Here is an 8,318-nt window from a genome sequence, read left to right as displayed (position 1 = left end):
GATATAAACGTATATACATCTTAATATGCCAGGGGTAAGGGATATGCTGCGATATAAATGTGCGTATATTTGAAGTATATACCATCTCAGTATATCCCAGTATATTTTGATTATAAAACATATCACAGCTAGAATACTGCAGTAACAAAATTAACTCAGTATTCCAACCCATTTCTTGCAGTGTTAATGAGGTGGTATACAGGGTGCATTCTTCGAAACTGCAGCTGTACACATAACCGCTTCTGGTCAGCTCGGCCGTAACAAAAAAACTTCTTTCTCCAAGTGAATAATGTATACACATGTACTAAGGCGTATGGCCAAATTAACATGGTAGGATTTGACCAACTGACGTTCCCCAAGCTCGCGCAGGGGACATACTTCACAGCGCCTTCACCTATCCACTTAAATGAACCGAATGGTCGGCTTTTTATTGCAGCATGTTTGTTCCTCCTCTGGTTTATCATTTAACTATTTTTCTAAACGTGTTTGACACTTTTCCAATTTTGTTTCAGCTATTAGATAGTAGAAAAACGCACTGTTCGTTATTTCTAGTATGCACAAATCCTGGCGCGAAATACCTTTTCCGCCACGTGAGTGCACGCTGAGATCCAAGTTCACGTCACCTCGCTATTACGACGGAACGTCATTTCCATTTATCGTCGCAAATGCGGAGTAATCAAGCGCAATCAGCGTGACGTCGGAAAAATCAACACCAACACGTCACAGGGTAGATCCATGGCGCCAGGAAACGCCTTACTAGGGTCTCACTAGCCAGTGCAATGGCCGGGCCTACCTGGCTCCACAAATGGCGCGACGTCATTTCATGCATACCCCTGTTCAAGTGGCTGTCGACCTTGCAGTATATCACTCTCACACATAAACCTATACATTTCTGAATAGCTTGTCGCTTCTAGAATACATCTGGCCAGCTTTCATTGTTATCAAGTAATTCAGTCATGAGAACATGGGGGGCAGAACAATACATGAGACACCCTGTACATCGATGAAAATTTTGAAAATTTCACCTTGCCGCCTTATAACTTGACAATTATAAACATGGATGGTGAAATAATATTTTTATAAACTTCTACTTATCACCTTGAGAAAGCCAACTAATAACAATTTTAAATTTTGATACCAAAATAGGGTGCCGTTGCGGCTTTTCTTTGAGCATTTTGACCGCGAAATCTCACCTTGAGAACATGTGCACTCTGACAGGAACCAGTTCATGTCAACATCCGATTGAGCTATAAATAGCATGCGAGGCCTGGTCACTGCGGACGTGCACAGAAGAAGCTGATATTTTCCTCAAATAATCGTCAGAGCTACCTTTTCACAAAATACCTAGGACACCGACATTTGAACATGCGGCAATAGCGATATGATAGGCTTATCTGTATCCATGGTAATCGCCTGCTGGCTCCACAAATGGCGCGACGTTATTTCATGCATACCCCTGTTCAAGTGGCTGTCGACCTTGCAGTATATCACTCTCACACATAAACCTATACATTTCTGAATAGCTTGTCGGTTCTAGAATATATCTGGCCAGCTTTCATTGTTATCAAGTAATTCAGTCATGAGAACATGGGGGCAGCACAATACATGAGACACCCTGTACATCGATGAAAATTTTGAAAATTTCACCTTGCCGCCTTATAACTTGACAATTAACATGGATGGTGAAATAATATTTTTATAAACTTCTACTTATCACCTTGAGAAAGCCAAATAATAACAATTTTAAATTTTGATACCAAAATAGGGTGCCGTTGCGGCTTTTCTTTGAGCATTTTGACCGCGAAGTCTCACCTTGAGAACATGTGCACTCTGACAGGAACCAGTTCATGTCAACATCCGATTGAGCTATAAATAGCATGCGAGGCCTGGTCACTGCGGACGTGCACAGAAGAAGCTGATATTTTCCTCAAATAATCGTCAGAGCTACCTCTTCACAAAATACCCAGGACACCGACATTTGAACATGCAGCAATAGCGATATGATAGGCTTATCTGTATCCATGGTAATCGCCTGCTGGCTCCACAAATGGCGAGACGTCATTTCATGCATACCCCTGTTCAAGTGGCTGTCGACCTTGCAGTATATCACTCTCACACATAAACCTATACATTTCTGAATAGCTTGTCGCTTGTAAAATACATCTGGCCAGCTTTCATTGTTATCAAGTAATTCAGTCATGAGAACATGGGGGCAGCACAATACATGAGACACCCTGTACATCGATGAAAATTTTGAAAATTTCACCTTGCCGCCTTATAACTTGACAATTAACATGGATGGTGAAATAATATTTTTATAAACTTCTACTTGTCACCTTGAGAAAGCCAAATAATAACAATTTTAAATTTTGATACCAAAATAGGGTGCCGTTGCGGCTTTTCTTTGAGCATTTTGACCGCGAAGTCTCACCTTGAGAACATGTGCACTCTGACAGGAACCAGTTCATGTCAACATCCCATTGTCAACATCCCATTAAATAGCATGCGAGGCCTGGTCACTGCGGATGTGCACAGACGAAGCTGATATTTTGTAGGTCTTGGTTTTGTAGGTCTTGGTTTTGTAGGTGGGGGTCTTGGTTTTGTAGGTCTTGGGTCTTGGGTCTTGGTTTTGTAGACACCCACACGGGTGTCTTCAAAACCAAGACCTACAAAACCAAGATCTACAAAACCAAGACCCATCAACAAACCTACTCCAAACTAGTACCTAGTACCATAGTACCTGCCCAAGAAGTAATTACATTGTTCTTTTTTTTCATTCACCCTAACCCTTTAGAAAGCTAGGCTATATTATCACGAATACCCTCGAGAGGACTATTTAAGGTATTTTAGCTTTTGTATTATATCCTTACCCCGAGATCCTTATTTTCTTGGAAAAGCTTAACCAGTGTTAAATGTTCAGAACAGAATCTGAGTACAAAGCATCAAAGAGCTTGTTTATATAGGAGCTTCTGTTTTATTGATATAATTGCAACTTCCTGCTGAAAAAAGGAGAGATGTAGATGGGGTCTTGGTTTTGTAGATGGGGGTCTTGGTTTTGTAGGTCTTGGTTTTGTAGGTGGGGGTCTTGGTTTTGTAGGTCTTGGTTTTGTAGGTCTTGGTTTTGTAGGTCTTGGTTTTGTAGGTCTTGGGTCTTGGGTCTTGGGTCTTGGGTCTTGGGTCTTGGGTCTTGGTTTTGTAGACACACCTAAGTTGTGAAGATTGCTGCATGGGCTGTGTTGTGTAGCATGTACACCAGAATCGACAGATGTGATGACAAGCTCTTCGCTCGAAGTGTTCTGTAAAGTGACTTTTAAAAAATGCAAAAATAGATGGCAGACTGTCCGCTATCAGTGTGGAGAGTCGGACAGTGTCAAAAAGTCATTGTCCACTATGGTTACAATAGCGCTAGCAGAAGACAATAACAAATTTGATAAACTCCTGTTCTATGGCACTCGACGTGGATTTCCTGGTAGACATTTCTAGATGACAACTTGAAGACATCTGTTAGTTGGTTTATTTTGTTGTAGCTGTCTTGAATAAGTAGAAAAAGCAGTATTTTTTAGACCTATGCCTAAATCGGGGTAAAAAATGCGCTTATTTCTCCCAAATCTGTCTGGTGATTGCCCATAAGTCCGAAGGCCAACAAAGGAAAAATCCCATTTTAAAAAAGACCCATAATACCGAAGGTCCATAAGTCCGAAAGTAATGAAAAAGGGTCCACAAGTCCGCATTTCCAACTCATTCGATTTAGAGACACCAAATCCTGAAATTGAAATATTACTTGTAAGTGATTTATTTAGGCGTAATTGGAATCTCCTGTTTAAATGTTGAATGTTGAAATTATGTAATACCGCCTTTAAGTTAAAGGAGCACTGTAGTCATCCACAATTAAGTGCGCTGAATTTACCAGCGTAGAGGGAGCCACATATCCAGGGATGATTGCAACGAGGTGTTAGACTGGTATTCTGCTGTTCCAACACTTATCTGGGTCACATGCATTGCCCTCCACCCGAGACCAAACTCCATTAGTGTTTGTTCACCAAACCACAGCTAGCTCGCTAGTTCAGGAAACAAACTCCACTAGAGCGATTACTGCCCCTTTAAATTTGATATTTTAGCAGAGGGACTTATCTTTTTAGGAATCCGAACACCAACATGGTCATGAAGAAGACCTAATTCGAATAAGTCAAATAGTTAAGGCGATGAAGGAAGAAGTAAGCAATGACAATTCCAAGCCAATCAAGCGCATTTACGATGAAAAGTTGACAATCATGGCCATTCAAGATCAAAGAGCATTTCCAGCATTCGAGGCAGTACGGACGTCGTTGTTCCGTGTGAGCTCGGAGATGGTACCACCAATTCCACATGATATCGATGAAGTCTTCATAGAAGGGGAGCGGAGAAGCACGTGGAACGGCGAACGATTCTTGAGCCATGTTGACAACGAGTGGGGAATTCTGATTTATGCGACCGATGGTAATTACCGAAAGCTGCAGAGATGTCGCACTATCTATTTAGATGGGACATTTAAGAGTTGTTCGCAGCCCTACAAGCAACTTGTGACCATTCACGGAATGTACCATGGCAGGGTTCTTCCTTTGGTTTGGTGCTTTTTAACAGGGAAGACAGTCGGCCAATACGTACAACTGCATCACGTAAAACGGAAGGTCCGCGGGGTGGTATACACCAACGCCTAGCCCGCAGTTGGTTATTACTGATTTCGAGCACAGTCTACTTCTCGCCTTGGAAACGGAATTTCGCAATGCACAGTTACGAGCATGACATTTCCACTTCTGCCAGAGTCTTTGGCGTAGAATACAGAATATTGGATTGGCTGTTCAGTACCGTCGGGTTGAGAGATTAAAGAAGAATATTCGGAAAGTTATGGCATTAGGACACTTACCACTAGCAGTTGTCCGCCAGAACTTTCAGATGTTGGTCGGGAGAAATTCAACCAGACGCATCATCAACCATTTTCTAGCTCTGCAAGACTTCCTAGACTACGCAGAAAGAAACTATATCGATGGAAACTTCCCTCCAGCATTGTGGAACGTCTTCAATCGAGACAGCGACACATGCACAAAAAATCACATGGAAGGTACTTGCATTATTGTAAAACATTGGATTTTTACTTGTAAAGGAACAATAAGCGCAAGGAAACTCAAGTCCACGTACCTGGATAGCGTTTCACAATCGATGGAACAACAAGATTGGAAGGGGACATCGAACCCTCTGGTACTTCATTCGCAAGATGAATGACGAGCAGGTCGTCATGGAATCAGCAGCCGATGCCGGCGAGGATCCCCGTGGACTAGATTGGAGAGACGCATAAGGCAATGATGGTGTACGTAACATCGGTGAGGACTTGAATGCAATTGTCTATACGGTGAAGGAGTTCACTGTCTGAAGTCGGGAACAACATTCCGCAAGATGCGCAAAATACCAATGGAAGGTCATGGAACGGTGTTCAACGTGAGCTGAGCAGGGAATTCCCTTCTGTCCGCTTGGTTTGCGTGAAAATGCGCTACGCATTATATAGATTATTTCTTTTTCTTTTTAACCAGGGAGGTTTTGAAATTTCGTGGATGTAAGCACGCACACGGAAAACGGATATGGAAATATGTGCACAAGGATAGTCAAGAGTCAATTCACACCAGCACAATGCACATGGTGTGCGCATAAAATCTTGTGTTTTTTTCTTGCGCCGCTGTTTCCCAACAAATTTTTTTATGCGCGGACCCATGCGCAATTGACAAGTATTAATTGGCCCTATGTTGTCTATGCGTAATTCGGTGATACATGATTAACAAGACACGTACAGTTAGTTTACTTTTAATTCTGTTTTCGCACAGTAAGTTTACCTTAATTATGTTTTCTGTTACTGCGACAGTAATTGTGATTTGTTAAAACAAGTGAATAAATAAATAAATGACAAAAATATCCTTTTAGTATCTAGGCACGTGTTGTGTTAATTTTTCTACCGTTTCAGACGCCGTCGTATGCATTATTTGGGACTTATATTGACCTTTTAACACGTTTGGCGCCAAACGACGTAGATCTACATCGCCTTAAAAGGAATAGACATTTTGAGCCATAAAAAATCATGAAAATAAGCTTCAAATACATTGAAACTACACCACCTACATTTCTCGTCAGTTGTTCAAACTGACACTGGCGATAGGGACTTGGGCGCTCTGTCGGAAAAACTCAGTTTGCAGGGGGTTCCTTATCAAAAATTACGCAGCGAAGAGTCAAAAATCGGTTTACTTGGGGATAAATTTGAGCTTATATTTCCCATCTTCGAGAGGTGCTTGCTAAATAACCATGGAACAAATCGTTTATTGCTGGAATAGAGCTAAAAGCTGGCATCTCTGTGAATATTTATATGATATGGTTCGGGGGGTCAGCTGTCTTTGAGAAAACAATTTCAGGTGAATAAAATAATTACTTTTTAGGGGGGCGAGGGCCACTGCCTCATTTTTCCATGCTCCACTGCTACATCAATAGGTAAGTGGTGTTGGTATTTTTGTCTCAGATATGTAGGATTGATAGTTGCACATCAGCGAAAAATAGTTTAGGGAGTCATGTAATGATTTCCTTGTAGTTCTAGGTGTTTGAAAAATCTTCGGAGGGGCATTGTTTGCCATTTGTGTTATTTTCAAGAGCAAATTGTGGAATACGCTGGCATGACATTCAGTTTTACTTATTTCTATTGAAAAGATGAGGTGTTTCTTTACAAGTATCAGCACTTTGTGGGGGGGGGGGGGGCTATCGCTAATGGGGGAAAATGTGCAGGGGGTTGAGTATCGGTCAAAAATGGGGGTGGGGGTATTTTTGGGTATTTTCACCCTTTTCTTCCATAATATAAAATTATAACTGACCAATAAATAGTATTTATTACCATTGAAATCAGAAGATAACATATCAACGAAACTGCACAGGAAAAAATGGTGGGATTATCTCTTCTATAAATACTTTTAATTTTAATTTTTTTATAAAGGCCAAGGGGTAAAATCGGGGGAACGCTGGCGCTGAGAGTGTTAATACATGGGAGATTTTTGGTTTGATAGGCCAAAACTCATCAATTGATTGGCAAAAAATCATTAATGTCGTTTTCGGATTTATGGACCTTCGGACTTGTGGAGCCTTTTTCATTACCTTCGGACTTATGGCCCTTCGGACTTATGAACCTTCGGAATTGTGCACCTTCGGAATTGTGCACCTTCGGACTAGTGGACATTCGGACTTATGAACCTTTCGACTTATGTACAGTAATCAGCTGCCTAAATTGTGAAGATTATTGCATGTGCTGTGTTGTGTAGCATATGCACCAGAATATGATGATATGAAAACAAGCACTTGGATCAAAGATTTCTATAAAGTGTATCAAAATGCAATAAAAGAAATCCGACTGTCCGCTGTGGTTACCTGTGTCACTGTCACGACTGTTCAAGTGTAACCGTAGCGGACAGTCATGGCAGTGCATGAAAGTAACCATAGCAGACAGTCTGCCGTCTTATATTGCATCTTAAGTCACTTTATAGAACACCTGGGTTTATAGATGCCGCATAATCTGTGAAGTCAATAATTCACTAGGCTTCAAATACCTATCCTGTAAAGACATCTCCAAGGCCAGTGAAACATCAATTTGGGTGATCCCGGCCGCACTCTCGCTGTCAAAACCTGCTTGCCAACCATATTTCGTATCACGTAACTCGAGTCTAGATAGTTTGAATGGCCCTATCACCCAATCATTGTACATGTAGTTGAGTTTACAGTTAACGAGGCAACCGAACTGCACATATCCTTTGCGATGACTTTCGTTGAGTATTTAACGTATTCTACTTCCGTTCTGTGTTCTACTTCCGTTTGTGATCTCGACTTCCGTTGAGAGATCAACTTCCGTTTTGAGTTAATTTGTTCTGTCCTAATTTTGCACTGTGTTCTACATGTACTTTAATACGTTCAGTGTTTCACTTTTGTTGTGAGAATGTTTTAATATTTGAAGGGCTTGAGAGAAATTGACGTCAATGTTTGTTGATTGAATAGCAAATGCCCAAATTCTTGTTTAGACCTCCCTGTCATGTTTTTTAAAACATGACAAGCAGCTCTAACCAAGGGTATCCAAATCTGTTGAATGGGAAAAACTCAATTACTCAACATTTGCCAAATGAGGGTTAGCCCACTCTGCCTGTAAGCCCTTCATTTCGTTAACCTCATAACATAATTGCCTAAGTCATGTTTTGGCCAAAATGTGAAAATTAATTACCTATGTCACTTTTTTGTGTCATTAAAGCATTGTTTACTTATTTAATGGT

Source organism: Lineus longissimus, chromosome 10 (assembly GCF_910592395.1).
Source record: "Lineus longissimus chromosome 10, tnLinLong1.2, whole genome shotgun sequence".
In the NCBI taxonomy this organism is placed as follows: Eukaryota; Metazoa; Nemertea; class Pilidiophora; order Heteronemertea; family Lineidae; genus Lineus; species Lineus longissimus.
The sequence above is the reverse complement of the archived record's forward strand: the minus strand, read 5'-3'. Positions refer to the sequence as shown.